Here is a 15,992-nt window from a genome sequence, read left to right as displayed (position 1 = left end):
TTGGGTGAAAAGGGAAAAAAAGGGGGAGAAACAGGGATCCTTTGCAAGGCTAGAGTCCCGTGCTCGAGTGCTTCCCGCCCGCAGCTTGAATCCTAGATTCCACACAGGAAGAGAAGGGGCCAGGCTCCCCTCTGCAAAGGGCACGAACTTCCCAGGGCTCTACCCCAGTGGGCAGGCTGGTTGGAGTTTTTCTGGGGACCCCCCTCCCACCTGGCTGTCTCATTGGTAAGCTCTGCTCCTTCCCAAGGCTGTAGAGGGCTGTCTGTTCCTTGATTTTTCCAGCTTGATTTTTCCTGAGCTTGCGGGCTGTTTCTGCAATGACATTACTCAAGCTCTGCTGTCCTCAGAGCATCTCCTGCTCAGCCTCTCTGCGTCTCATTTTTCCCTATAAGGACTGTTGTGATTACACTGGGTTCGCTCATATAACTCAGCCTACATCTCAAGATCCTTAATTTAATCGCATGTACAAAATCTTCATCTACATATATATATATATATGTGTGTGTGTGTATTTTACTTTTTGCCATGTACGGGAACATAGTCACAGGTTTTGGTAATTAGTGTGTGAATAACTACTTTGGGGGCCAGCTACAGTTTTCCTTTTCTCTTCCTCCTAAAGTTCAAGTCAGATGTCATCCTTTTCCATCTTCAAAATTACACACACACACACACACACACACACACACACACACACACACGAGGCTATGTAGCATCTGCATATAAACCTCAAACATTTTAGCATAATATTTGAGACCTTCCATCATTCAGTCCATCCATTCTTTCCTAACTCAAGTCTTGTATTTCCCACCCACGATTTCCAGCTTTTCTTCTACCTATATTAGCCTGCATGCTGTTCTCTCAACACCAGCCACCAAGCTCTTGCTTACATTGCTTCCTGAGGCCAGAATTTATCCCTCTCCCCCCGGCCCCACCAACATATATGGCTCAACATTTCCCTTTCTAAAGAAACCTTTTCTGTTGACTCTAGCTGAAAAGAATCACTCACTCCTCAGCATGACACAAATCTTTTCCCACTCTATTCCTACGCTTACTTCATTCTCCTCGGCATAATGCGAGTTTCCTGGGCTACTATTGCCTTGGGGAAAAAAATCCTACTTTTACCTTTCAGTAAGACAGCCACAAAACTGTTCATATGGTTCTCTTCCTATTGCAATTTCAGCATCTGCAAGCCCTTTGAAAACTTCTCCCCTGTACTTCTGGAAAACCTATAAGGCTGTCTAATATCTGTTCATTTAAACAGTGTCTACCATCCGTGTAGCATCTACCATTTTCTTTCTCACATTAGCTCTTCAAATCTCTTGTATTGAGATTTCTGAAGATGGTGCAAAGGACCTATGGATATTCCAAAGCAATATACAAAATCCCCTGTCAATGCTGCTCTAGGTATACTCTCCTGACATCACTTTTGCTACTGTAATAAAATTTTTCAATATCCTTCGTTGGTAAAGCCTGTCCACCTTTGTTGTACACTCTTTCTGAAAGCAATAGTACCTAAACTTCTCACCTCTGACTCTTGAAAATTCAGGTACCTCATCAAGAATTTGGTACCCTAGCTCTTTCAGTTTTTGTAACAGTTCTTCTGGTCCTACGATTGGTCACACATTCATAAGAAATGGGTTGTATGATCATCTGGATGATCATCCTTGATCTGTGCTCAAAATAATTTGATCCTCCAGCTTTGTTTTCAGATCAATCTCGTATGTTATAACCCTTTTTTTCCCTGAGATTTCAGTTATTTTGCTTAATGATTTTCAGTCACACATGCAGCTAGATTCCCAGTAGACTTCCTCTCTGTCTTTGTTATACCCAGACATACATGCATATTGGGATGCTACCTGTCTGAGGTTACTTTATGACCCATTTTATTATTCTCTTCTGATTTATTGTGTATGTGTCTTTCTGCTTGTTATTAAAAAAGGTCATTGAGAGAAGGGCATAGTTTTGGCATCCACCAAGCATTCTTCGTGTCATGTGTTGCACAAACTAGGGGCTAGGTAAGTCATTTTTGAATGAATATAATTGGGCCATTTGTAACATAGAAACTTTTCTCCCCATGCAGCTAATATAAGGGTTAACTTCATTGTTGGAGGAGCACAAATAAAGCATACAACAAATTCAAATAGCCAGCAGATCCTGGAACTCCATCAAAATGTTTCAGGATGTTTATTCAAATCTGCCGTTTTCTCTATGCATACACAGGCACACTTAGAGTTGATGTGCCCTGCGAGAACTGGCATTCATCAAGATTTCTAAGCCATTACTTTTTCTATGGACCCTAGCTGATGCTTCCTTCAAAAAATGTGAAAGGCCTGCTAATTTCTTCTAATGAAAAGGCAACAGAGGCAAGGAATTTTGAATCAGAAAGATCAGCTCCCTAAAATAAGGACATGAAAACACATTCACCAGATAATCATTTTCTACTAATAATCTATAATAAATATGGATATTTAACTCCCACTGCAAAGGAATTTTAAAATTTAGCCGTCATCTATTTTGAATTTATTGTACTCTTTTCCAACATGACTGATAAAAATAGTAAATGACAATATAGTTTATAGCAAATTCTTTTTATTTTATTATTGCATCTCCTGAGGATGTTAAAAAAACAAGCAAACAAACAAAAAAAACATGGCTAGGGATTTGTGAGAAGGACCAGAAGACAGAGCTTAACAGTGGCATTAAAGTGCCAGAAACCTGGAGACAAGCAGAGGGAAGAGAATGATGATTCTGATTTCAGAGGCCCAGCACCAGGGCACAGAGTGGGTTATTATTAAGCATAAGACACCTATCCTCTATGTGGGGCTTCTATAAACATAAGACTGGGAAGGTGAGATGTAAGATAATATTAGTTTAGGGGATGCAGGGATGCACTGTGTCATAACTAGAACCACACTACACTCACTCCCCAACATGGAAACTGTGAGAGGTAAACTGCTACAATTCAGTTTATTTATCAGAGAATCACTCAGCAGAACAAAAGCTTATCCAATAAAATATTATCAATCTATCCCAACCAAGTCTTCTTCTGCATACAATGATCACAGGCACATACTTTGGGGTGGGGCTAGAAGACCCTACCTTAACCTCCAATGAATGTTTGCCTAGTAGATGTGATATGTACAACTGTCTTCAAACTATTAAAAACTCAGGGTTTTTATTCTTGACAGACCCTAATGTGCTTGTACTAGTTTTGCTAGTGCACATGCTGACTCACTCTCGCCCTGTGGTGATAGGTTTATGTTTATGCAACGTGATGTGTTGATCCAGAGATGTATCGGTCTTCACTGGGCAGCTCTATGGGTTGGTCTTGATAGAGTCTATATTAGTTTCCTGCAACTGTTGTGACAAATCACCATAAATTCTTGTCTTAAAACTACAGAAATGCATTTCTGTCTCAGTTTTGGAGGCTGGAATTTCAAAATCAACATGTGGCAAGACTATGCTCCCTCTGAAAGCTCTAGAAAAGAATCCCTCCTTGCCCCTTCTAGTGGTGGTGCTCCTGGCCATCATTGGCACTCCTTGGCTCATAGATGTCTCACTCGAATCTCTTCCTCCATCTTCACATGCTCTTCCTCCCTCTGTGTGTCCCTTCTGTTTCATATAAGGACACACACTACTGGTTTCAGGGTTTACCCTAATTCAGTGTCTCATCTTGATCCCTAATTAATTACATGTGCAAAGATCCTATTTCCAAATAAGGTCACATTTGAGTTTCTGAGTTGACATGAATTTTGATGAGACACTATTTAACTCACTTCAGCGTACTGTGGCCAGAACTGGGGACCTAGAATCTAGCTACAACACTGGGCAAACAGGCATTTTAATATACCCAGAGCCCACAGTATAAGCAGCCCACTATTAGCCCAAAGGGCTTCTTGGTGAGAGAACGCCCTCCATCATGACACTACTGCCATCTGCAGGAAAGTGGACAGATCTAGGCGGTCTACACATGGAATGGTTCTCTTAGAGGTAAGTGGCCTATGTTCTTTGCCATCACATGTAGCATCTTTGTCTTCAGAACATTCACTTACTTCTCTGGACCCCACCCCTGCTGTGTCCCCTCCCTGGGAATCTACAGTGACATTTGGGAAGAGAGAATGTTGCAAAAGACTTTTTGTGAGTGAGGCAGATGAGATTTCAGACTATCAAGATTAGGGGAGTTGCAAAATATATGACTATATTTATACTCCTCAACTATTTAGAATGTGAAATGAAGAATCTTTAAGGTATAAATGTTTTGGATAAATCCACCTTTTATCTAAACAACTGCAAGGGAAATTTAAAACGATCACATTCGGCAAATAATTTACACGGACACTTTAGGCAGGGGTAAGGGGTGCCTGAATTGTTTGGATAATAGCCTTATTTCTCCTTTTAAGCTTTGTGGCAGGAAATTTTTTGACATGTTTGATCCTGGAAGTCACTCAATTTCTCAGTGTTTCTTTTATGCAACTGCTCAAGAAAGACTTGGGGAAGCTCAGGAAGCAGGTGGTTTGGAGGTAGAAACGTTACATGTTTTGTTTGTTCTAATTATTTGCTTGCAGCATATGGAGAGAGAGATAGTCGATTAGGCAGCTAGGATACCGACCACCAAGATCTTGATAGATTCAGACTTGCACTTGCATCCTGATGGGACACAAAACAGGAAGCTATTTGTTTAAGGGATCCTAACATTTTAACTGCCACCCATCTAGCCCCCTCTAGAATGAAAAGCAAGAGCTGTTTAATCACCCACAGCATCTCTAAACAACAATTAAGAACAGGAAGTGAAAGGCACTGAGTCCAATTCAAACTCCAAAGGCAATAATTAATGAGAAGTAAGGGGCGCTGCTGATTATTGTAATTTCTTTTGGTTCTGATGACTGACATCCGTAGATTGGATATTCACTGTGCATTTCATTATTTATGTCAATGCATAGTGTTGATACATTAAATATGTAGGATCAAGATTGTAAAGTTTTATGCGGTAGGAAATAATATGGATGACTAGTTTATAATCAGTAAGTTGTAGTTTCCTATGAAACATTGACATAATTAAGTAGAAATAATTTACTTGAATAAAAAAACATAATTGGTGAGCAACAAGATGCTGGCAGAGAATTTGTGAAAGCTCTTTTTCACTGAAATCTGAAGTGTTCATTTGCATAGTGAAGTCATATTGAGAGTTGCATGTGTTCAGCCAAACATGGAGGGCTGTGTCAGTGGTTCAGGACTCTCCGCCATGGACATTTGTCTGTGTGTTCAGACCCTCTTGGGTCTAAGCAGAAACTAAGAGGTCCTGGCCCAGCTCTCATAACCTATTTGTTTGTGTAGGCTTGACCAGGGTTTTTGGTACCCGACAATCTGTCTATAGCATCAACATCATTAGAGACACGGAAAATGTACTTTCAGCAATTGGCATGTAACACCTCACAAACCGAAGGGTTATATTTCTGCTTTACAGCTTATGTATGGAAAATTTAAAAAATCTCAAGCAACATGTTCCTGCTACTCAGACTTTTGAGCTGCAGATTCAGCAACCGCTCAGAGAATGTTTGGGGGGGGTTACAAACCAATGGATTAATCCAAAGGGTAGAGGAAAATTGGGATGATATATGTTTTTTGAACCCCAAGCATGCATTGGTTTTGGGGTTGAAGCAGATGCTTCGAGTGCCTGGCCATATTCCCAGGAACCACCCAACTCCCAGCACTCATGACTCTTGGCCTGGGACCTTGCTTTCATGCCTGCATGCCCCATGCACATGGCAAGTCAACAGGTGAGGATGTAGATCCACTACCTTCACCCTGGCAGCTCTCAACCAGTGACTTGACAGGAGCTGGGAGATAAACACTCTGTAATCCTGCCCTGGGGATAACTTCCAGATGCTTGTCCTCACTGATTCTCTGAGCTCTCCAGTGGGATTGAGCTTCCATTGCCCACAGCGGTTATTTAGTTGATACTACAAACTTTGTTGTTCTTCTTCTTTCCCCTGTCTCCCTTCCCTGCTCCTTTCTCAGAGCTCCGTGGAATTACCTCCCCAAGTAAACAACTTGCACTTGAATGCTCATCTCAGACTGTGCTTCTGGGGAGCCCAGTCACAGACGTATTTTCCCTTTTACCTTGCCAGATTCATAAAGCTAGTTAACTACGAATGGAAGCAACACCTGGTAGTGTGTCCTGGGAGCCTGCTCTGTGCTTCGACTGTGTTAGGAGCTGCACATAGAGTGTTTCTGACCCTGAGAAGTACTCTACAATGAAACTCACAAGTCAAGTTCTCAGCCCACATCCTTACCCAATCTCCTTGCATTTCACTTGCCCATATTGAATATTTATATGAGGTGTATTTTGAACAACAACAAGCAACATGAATGCACCAGTTAGCAGGACTTTCTCCTCTGTCATCAAAAGTCTGTGCCCAGGCAGAAATGGGGCTGTCTGTGCAAGGCTCACTTGAGGCCCCAAGTCATTCACTAAAGAGGCAGTTAGGAATCAGAGAGCAGGAAACCTCCGGCAAGGCTGGCTCATTAGTGCCTCTGCTGATTAATCAAGACCTGGCTGCCACTTTGTTAAATGCCTGGAGGTGGAGTTGGAGGCAATCAGCCCTGTGGAAGCTGCTTGATTGCTTCTCGAAGTGGCAGTTTGCTTTTGGACACTAGACTTGTTCTTGTCAGATCCGAATTGTGACCTTCAGTAAGAACAATGACCCCGTCTCCAAGTGCAGAGTCTGTAGACATACTATATAGGAGTCTGTTATACAGACAGTCACACGTGAAGAAATAGCCGCAAAATCCCTGAGTGCAATTATATTCTGGTTTCATAAATGCAGCGCAATTATTGCATTTGTCTTCCTTTTGTATTTAGCCTGGAACAGGCACTCCCACTAAATGTGCCAAATGCTTTATTTTTGCCTCCATGTTTAGAGAGTACATCAGGAAAATGAAGTGAGCCCCCCACTCCCTCCCACAGCAAACAACCACATGACTGTAATAAGAAGCTTTCTGAATAATTTATAATTTGCGAACAAAAATTCATCTGATTGTGCTGAAATGACAGACACTCTGCCTAACAATGTGTATTATCAAAGAGAGCTTTTTTCTTTTTTCCATTTTGGTGACTGATTGTTTACACAAATTGAAGAGAAATAGCTACGTACACTATTACCTTTAAATTATTTTTTAATCTACCTTTTAATCTTTCAAAACTATACAGGAACAATGTAATTATTCTCTGCCAATCACTGACGATGATGCCTTCAAAAGCATTTTCCTAGGCAGATGAACAAAAAAGACATTCTAGATAACGTGCAGTTCATTGCTTCTTTTTTCGTAGGAAATGGGTGTTTCTGGGTTTTATGTCATCAGTGACTCATGACTATTTTATGCTCTGTTGTCCATTGTTACATGGACAGAAAGCATTTAAGACATACAATTTGCTGTGCAGTCACACCACCCTTTCTTGTCTCCTCTTGTCTTGGTGTCAAATGTGAAAATGATGGAGCTCTTATTTGTTTTAAAGCAAAAGTCTTTGATTAAAACTGATGGTTTGGTTGGAGCCACTTTGGGAGCTAATCAGATAATATAGAGAACAGAAACATTAATACTCCTCTCAAATAATGCTGGGGTAAAAATTGTACAATTTGGAAGGATGTATGAAGTTTGGCTCATAATTTTGGCACTGACGAGGAACCCTTTAAGGTGCCCCTCACTTATGTTTAGGTGATGAAATCCCATACTGTCATTGTTCTGAAACTACAAGTCATGTCTGCATTATAAATGATAGTTCTCTTGCATTTTCAGAAGACCTGTTATTTTTCTTGAGAGAGTTAATTTGTTTTCTCAAATTATCTAGAATAGCAATCTGCTTTCTCCATATTATTATTACTTAATTTCACTTCAGGTTGGTTTTGGTAAATTTCACTGGAGTTTGCCAAAACTTGGGTTAAATAGGTATGCATAGTGTGAGTTAAATAGGTATGCATAGTGTGGATTAATAGGTATGCATAGTGTGGGTTAAATAAGTATGCATAGTGTGGATTCATGTCCAGCATCTGCTTTTTCAGAACATTCTACTAAAAGCTGCAGGAATTAAGAATGTTTAAAACTGTACAATATAACATCTCTATCTTCTAGAATTTGAGAATTATTTTTAAGCAACAGAAAATCACTTTCCATAGACCATAGATTCTAACAATCTGCAAAGGGAAAACCTCTTTCAACATACTCTACTGGGTATTTTCCCCCAGGGATAGAGGCTGCAGTGACAGGTGCACTGCTCGTCATCAGCTCAGGACCCAAGAAAGCTATGGGAAACCAACCAAAGAGAACTGCAGCGTTCATGGCTATCTGAAGCCAGGTTTTTAGAGGAATCTGGCCAAGCCTTTAGAATCAAGCATGGATTTAGAAATCATCTGAGAATCCACTGATTCTGAAGTCTGTGTGTTCTTTCTCCAATGAGAAGTTCATCCCAGTACCATATGGGGCCAGCTGAGAATTCTGTCACCACACCAGCACCAGCACCCATCTCTTCTTTCTTATCTGAAGTGGTTAGAAGAGGGACATGGGCTAGCTGTGAGATTAGCACCACTCATTGGGATCAGATGTACAGGTGCCCATTATTCCATCATCAGGGACATTCATTCTTGGCCTGGAACCATTTGGTATCAATATTATATTAAGAAATTCCATTAGACCAACATTTCTCTGGATATATTTTCACTAATATTTTATTTGGAAAGCAGCCACTAGCTCTTTTTAGACTTTTTAACAGTTGTCAGATGATTAAACTTTTCATTCTATAATAACTTAGGGTGGATTTAAACTGTGCCATATCTCCTAGTTTCCAAATCATTCTGTCTCTCCCATATTAGCACATTTAATGGTTAGGAGTAGGCAGACAGCCCACCAAGGACTTCCCAAATCAGAATGTCAAGAAAGGAGATGCCTCCACATTTAACAATGGCTAATGCCATTCCTCTTAGGAATTTGATTTCATTATAAGGAAAAAAATCTTTCCTGCATTGGTGAAAACTGCATAAATAAAAATGTATATATTTTATTTGCCTTTACTCTGTCACGGGCTTCAATTTCTATGGAAAGGAATATCTTTCCAGTCTATCTTAAGCGATGAAACATGTCAAGAAATTCAGAATTATCCCATCTATAAGAAAATCCCCCCCCACCAAAAAAAAAAGCTCAGACTCAAGCCCAGTAGACTTTGCTTTGTCCCTCTGTGTTGGGGATGTCTCAGCCTCCTGAATCAGCCCCTGGAGGGCATTGAAGTTGGCTTGATGTCAGTTCTCCAGGGCAAAAGATACTCCTGGAAAGAATGGTGTGTTTATAATTTTTACCCTTCTATTATTGTTTAATTACCTTCTGATACAAACAAGTGTTCTTGTGAAGGCCAAAAATAAACAGGACGGAGTTAGGCCAGACACCATCATAGTAAGGCTTTTAGAGACAGATATTTCATTCCAAAAATTGAGTCTTGAATATAAAACTCTCTTTTTGGTTATCTAAGCCCTAACTCCACATACACAGCAGTCTATGAGTCTAATGTTTCCTTCATGACTCTGATTCAAAATTAGGGCAATGCTGGAGTATCTATTGAAGATTCAGGGCTTGGATTTTTATTAATGTTCAAGGTTCTTATTTCTGTTGACGAACAACATGAAAAAAAAATAGTGACAAGACAAATAGTGCCAGAGTAAAAGAGAACTCTATATTTTCTAACATTTCTTTTTTCAATCATTTAACTTCAAATAAAATAGAGCAGAGTATCACGTATTTTCATGAAGGTGGAGGTGAATGGAAAAGGAAATGGTTTTATACTGATGAAGATGGAAATTTGCAAATCATTTCACATTTAGCTTTTCCTTTTTACATTTGAAGCTTACTCACAGGAGAAGGAAAAAAACGTATTGATAGCACTTGGTTCCATAAAGGGGTTGCAAGTATATTTGAGAACATGCTCTACCTAGAAAGGAAACCTGGTAGGGGAAGATTGAGGGGGACAGAGAATCTATGTGAGAATGAGAGAAGATCGTGTGAATGGCCCCTAGCAAAGCACCTGGCACGTTGTGGAAATTAAGGAGTGTGGTCTCTTTCCCTGAAAAGAAGAGAGAAGAAAACAGCTTTCAGGGTTCGGGGGTGGGGTGGGTTCAGAGAAGTTCTTTTTCACTATGGAAGTTAGTGAAAAGATCTCATTCCCCAATAATTTAATCTTTGTCTTTCCTGGCAAAAGTAAAAATCTTTCTGATCAGTCTTCTTGAATAGTGTATTTTGCCATTCTAAAGCATAAATAACAGAATTTTGTTGTTGACTTTTTTTTTCATTTCCTTCAGACAATAGTAGTGATGGGTTGAAGAACAGAAAGAACAGAAGGTAATGTGAGAGCGATTACAGTCATATTAAAATAATGATAGCAGCTGTCATCGACTGAGCCCTTATAATACATGGAGTGTTATATGCAGTATTACACTTCTTTGAACAAGTTAAAACTGGGATTATTGCCCTTATTTTGCAAACGAATAAAACCTTCAAAAAATTCAAGCACATTGTTAAAGTGATAACAGTGTGCAAGTGGCAGCCAGGATTTTTAACTGGAATCTCTTAAACCCCGAGTCAGTATTATTTCCACGGTGCTTTCCACTTGTCAATGGTTCATCTCAGCCAGACAGAAAAACACCTCTAGCCATCGAAATGGAATCAGGACCTTGCTGTCATGCAGTGTTGACCAGAGTGCCCATATCTAGCAGGGTTAGGTCTCCAAAAGGGCTGCTGTCACAACTCGGCAGTGGCTGTTGACAAAAAAATAAGAATGAAGAGGAAGTGGTAACAAAAAGGCCCCAGAAGAGGAGAACAGGGCAGGAACAACAAGAGTGAGGAAGTTAGGAAGAGGTGACCTGCTATCAACTGCATAATTTCTGTGGCCCTTCCTAAACTCCTAGTCAGCCCACTCATTGCTATCAGAGGGTCACAGGAAATACTCTGTCCCATTCCCTATCTTTTTTTTTTTTTTTTCCTGAGACAAAGTCTTGCTCTGTCGCCCAGGCTGGAGTGCAGTGGCATGATCTTGGCTCACTGCAACCTCTGCCTTCGGGTTCAAGCAGTTCTCCTGCCTCAGCCTCCTGATTAGCTGGGACTACAGGTGTGTGCCACCATGCCCAGCTGATTTTTGTATTTTTAGTAGAGACGGAGTTTCACCATGTTGGCCAGGATGGTCTCGATCTCTTGACCTCGTGATCTGCCCTCGGCCTCCAAAAGTGCTTGGATTACAGGCATGAGCTACCACGCCTGGCCCCCAATCCCTATCTTTTTTAAAGCACCCGCCTATTGTTACTTAATAGATATTCTGTATTTTGCCCACGAAGAAAGAACAGAATCTAACAGCTACATTATTGACTCCATTTTCTGAGGCAAGCACACACCCAGTCTCAGTCTTCTAATTCCCTGTCCCTGACCCCAGTAGCATTGAGCAATCCTTGGAACTGTGCACCTGATCTTGGCACAGAGCGCCAGAAGGTGAGCGCTTGGGGCCATGCACTGGAAGGTGAGGATATGAGTACTGTCTGCCCGGAAAGACAAAGCAACCCACAAGCGGGCTTGTTTTAGGTAAGACTAAAGCCTCATTCATCTACTGGCCTGCTCAGACCCACCCATTCAGTTTCTGGTGGTTTGGAATGGAGTCTCTGTGGGTGCCCTGTGGAATTGTGTTGGGGTGATATGAGTGCTTCCAAAGAGCTGGTTTCTTGAAGCCAAAGTGCTGAACATGAGGAGGCTAAGAAGGAAATGCAGAAGCCTATGGGGGGAGTGTGGGAACATGACCCTCTCTGCCTTGTTAATACTGCCAATATTTGTGTTAGGAGTAACAGGAACAAGCATTTGATCAATAGTCCAGAAAAGCCTGGGGAGGAGAAAGAAAGAAAGGAAAGAAAGAAAGAAAGAAAACGAAGGAAGAAAGGAAAGGAAAGGAAAAGAAAAGAAAAAGAAAGGGCAGCTAATTCCCAAAGTCCAGCTGCTGAAAGGGTGTTTGTTTTACCTTAATCAGTGGTGCATCATCAAGGGATTATGAGAACTGCCCGGAGATGCTCACCACCACTGTCTATGTTGGATCCCCAGTAGCTACTCCAAAGAAACATGCAGCATAAGTACACACCGTGCTTGGTAAGCAAATATAGCTCTAAGTCAAGTCTCCAGACTCATTGTTCCAACCACATGGAACCCTGCTGTAAAGACATTCTGGGGTAGTCACTGGTGTGGACATAAAAGCTGGATTAAATCTAACATACAGATTCAGTGAGTGGGTATCAATTTGTTTGCAGATGTATATACATGCTGGTAAATTTATGCATAGACAGACAAGGCACAACTCACAAATATACTTTCACATTTCCACTGTCTTTCTATCCCTGCACTAAGTTTCTTAAGCTCTGTTGTTTCTCAAAATATAGTCACATTTAATTACCATGATATTTAAGATAAATAAACCATTTTAAATTGCACCAATTCTAAACAATTCTTCACTTTATCCTACCTTGGGTTGTAAGTTGAATTTAGAATTGCTGTAAAGTCAGCATTGTTTAAGGGATCTGCCTGGGAGGATGTTGGTTGTCAGCAGAGAAGAAGCTGGCTGGGGATGAAGAGAGATTCTGGTTCATTCTCTGAGCATGATTATTGATTAAATTTCGAATAGGAAGGGCACCTTTTGTTATCAGCAGAAACAGAAATCTCTCCATAACAAATATGAGGTATTCTCTCCATAACTATACACAGATAATTTGAGGAGGCCCCTTTTATTCTGATTTGACATTAGGACCGGTCATCACAAGTGAAATTAACTACAAGACAAAGTTGGAAGCAATCTTGAATGTTAGGCAGATAAGTTTTAAACACCAAACTGTGATGCTTTTTAACAAGAAAATGATTTTCAACAGTGTTTTTTTAATATTCTATTGCAAAAGAAAGAAAAAGTATAAATCTTAGGGATGATTTGGATGGGACATCTCAGCCTCCCAGAACTCTGTGTTCCAGAGGAAAAAGGTATGTACACCAGTAGACAGGTGATAAAACTATCAGGCATGCTTGAAATAAGTTGATGTCTGTAGTTCTATTGGGTAGAAATGCAAATATGACCTTTTATAAAATAATTTTAATGTAAATTTACATAAAGTGTTCCAGAGAAAATTAAAAACCAAAGCCATTGAGAAAACCACCACTCACAACGATTCTGTAATAGTAATCTTGCCATCTGGACAAGAAGTGCATTGTTTTGTGAGTTTGAAAAAGAGAAGGGAATACATTTACGATAAACATACATTAATATGCAATTAAACCCATTGTCTTGCTGACACGAGAAGTGCTTGTATATGTGAAAATGACGAATGGCTGTAACTCACAACCTTTGCTCACTTACCCTCGTTTCTGTCAACTGTTCACTGTAATCATGATCAGAATATTAACCATCAGTAGCTACAAATAGGATTTGCCTGAAAATATGATTTTTCGTCTGGAAAAGTTGCTATTCAGTTGCTTTTAGAATACTTTTAAGTTGTATATGTAATTATTTAAAAGCATTTTATGTGTATTTTGTTTTGTCTTTGAGTATTTGTTCAAAAAGGGTTCTGTTTCCCTTGAGGGTATTTTTAATGCTAGAAATATCCTTGAAACTTTTTCTTTTTTGTGTGTGATTTGGTAAAAATTTCCTGTGCTAGCCTGTCACTGCTGTGACCTTTACTATAGTTTGTTGAAGTAAAAAAAAAAAAAAAAAAAAAAAAAAGATTTTATAGATATCAGATTTTTCACCAAGGTTTGAGTCACCAGGTGCCTACATGTCTGAGTATTAAATAACAGTTCAGATTTTGAGGAATCGAATTTGTTCATCATAACTTCTGTGCCCGTAATTATTCTAGGGTTATTCAGGGCCTCAGTGTTTGACTTCCAGGCATTTGTATTTATTACATACAGCCAAAGTACATAAAATAATTAAAAAGCAGTTAAATTTAACTATACCACACTGATTTTAATTGCCAAGAATAACCTAAAAAGAAAGAAAAGTAGGGGTAGAAATTAGACTTTGTGGGGGAGAAGGGCCTATTTTCACTCTTGAACTCTGTTATTATTTATTTCTTAGTAGCTACCAGGGAAGTTTTACATAAATCTATTTACACATATGTGTTATCCATCATTTGAGTAGGTCAATGATACCACTGGACTGTGAGCTGCTTCAGGCAGAAATTGAGTCTTATTTCTATCCCAAGGTGCTGGTTCAGTGATGGTCACATAGTAAGAATATAATAAATATTTGATGAAAAATGCATGAGCGAATATTAAATACATGGCTTTTTATTTTATATTTGCGTTAGTCCATTGTCATGCTGCTAATAAAGACGCATTCAAGATTGGGTAATTTCTATAGGAAAGAGGTTTAATGGGCTCACAGTTCCACAGGGATAGGGAGGCCTCAGGAAACAGTCATGACAGAAGGGGAAGCAAATACATCCCTCTTCACATGGCGGCAGGAAGAAGAGGAATGAGAGCCCACTGGAGGGGGAGGCCACTTAGAAAACCATCAAATCTTGTGAGAACTCACTATCCTGGGAACAGCTTGAGCAGCATGAGGGTAACTGCCCCTGTGATTGAATTACCTCCATTTGGTCCCGCCCTTGACACATAGGAATTATTACAATTCAAGATGAGATTTTGGGTGACGACACAGCCAAACCATATCAATATTCACAATTTTAAACTGAAGTCCATTTATATAGTAAACAAGTCAATAATCACATGCTTCAAAGGAGTGATCTGTGTAGAATAATGCGATTTAAGTTGTTTCTTTCAATTAAACTCTATGATAGTCATGGCAGACTATTTTCCAAAGATGTCCTCAACAAGAACTCCTGTCTCATATACTCTTCTCTAATGTGACCTTGCCATGCCCCAAGCACATGGTTGAGTTTGCTCCTCCACTCCCTGGATCTGGGCAGGCCTTATGACAACTTTCATCATGTACAGTGAATTGATACTATGACAATTCTGGAGTAACTCTTACCTGGCCTGGGAGCTTCTGCCTTCTGCCTCTTGGAAGCTTGCTGTTGTATCCATGGTAAAACCATCCAGAGTGGTATCCAGAGACTACTTCACTGTGAGATGTTTAAGCTGCATGAAGAAGCTCTAGAAAAGGAAGCATCAGATGGAGAGCCAGGCAAAGGGATACTGACACATTAGAGTATGAGTAAAGAATGTATTAGGGTTCTTTAGAGGGACAGGACAAATAGGATAGGTGTATATATAAAAGGGAGTTTATTAAGGAATATTGACTCACAAGATCACAAGGTGAAGTCCCACAATAGGCTGTTTGCAAGCTGAGGAGCAAGGAAGTCAGTCCGAGTCCCAAAACCTCAAAAGTAGGGAAGCCAACAGGGCAGCATTCAGTCTGTGGCCGAAGGCCTGAGACTAACTGGCAAATCACTTGTGTAAGTACAAGAGTCCAAAAGCTGAAGAACTTGGAGTCTGATGTTCGAGGGCAGGAAGCATCCAGCAAAGGAGAAAGATGAAGGCCAGAAGACTCAGCAAGTCTAGTCTTTCCATGTTCTTCTGCCTGCTCTATTATTCTACCTGCACTGGCAGCTGATTAGATGGTGCCCACCCAGATTGAGGGTGGGTCTGCCTCTCTCAGTCCACTGACCCAAGTATTAATATCCTTTAGCAACACCCTCACAGACACACCCAGGAACACTTTGCATCCTTCAATCCAATCAAGTTGACACTCTATATTAACCATCACAAAGAACCTGCTTTGGAAGTCTATCCTTCAGCCCCAGATGCTCTAGATGACACCACATGGCTCCAAGACCAATTTCCTAGCTGAAATTTTCCTAAATCCCAACGCCTAAAATCACTAGTAAATTAAAATGGTTAAGACACTAAGTCGTACTATATAATTTGGTACATGGCATTAGATGACAAGAACATCAGTGAAAATTTTATGAACAATG

The sequence above is a fragment of the Symphalangus syndactylus genome, chromosome 1 (assembly GCF_028878055.3).
Source record: "Symphalangus syndactylus isolate Jambi chromosome 1, NHGRI_mSymSyn1-v2.1_pri, whole genome shotgun sequence".
NCBI classification, from domain to species: Eukaryota; Metazoa; Chordata; class Mammalia; order Primates; family Hylobatidae; genus Symphalangus; species Symphalangus syndactylus.
This window is presented reverse-complemented; position numbering follows the sequence as displayed.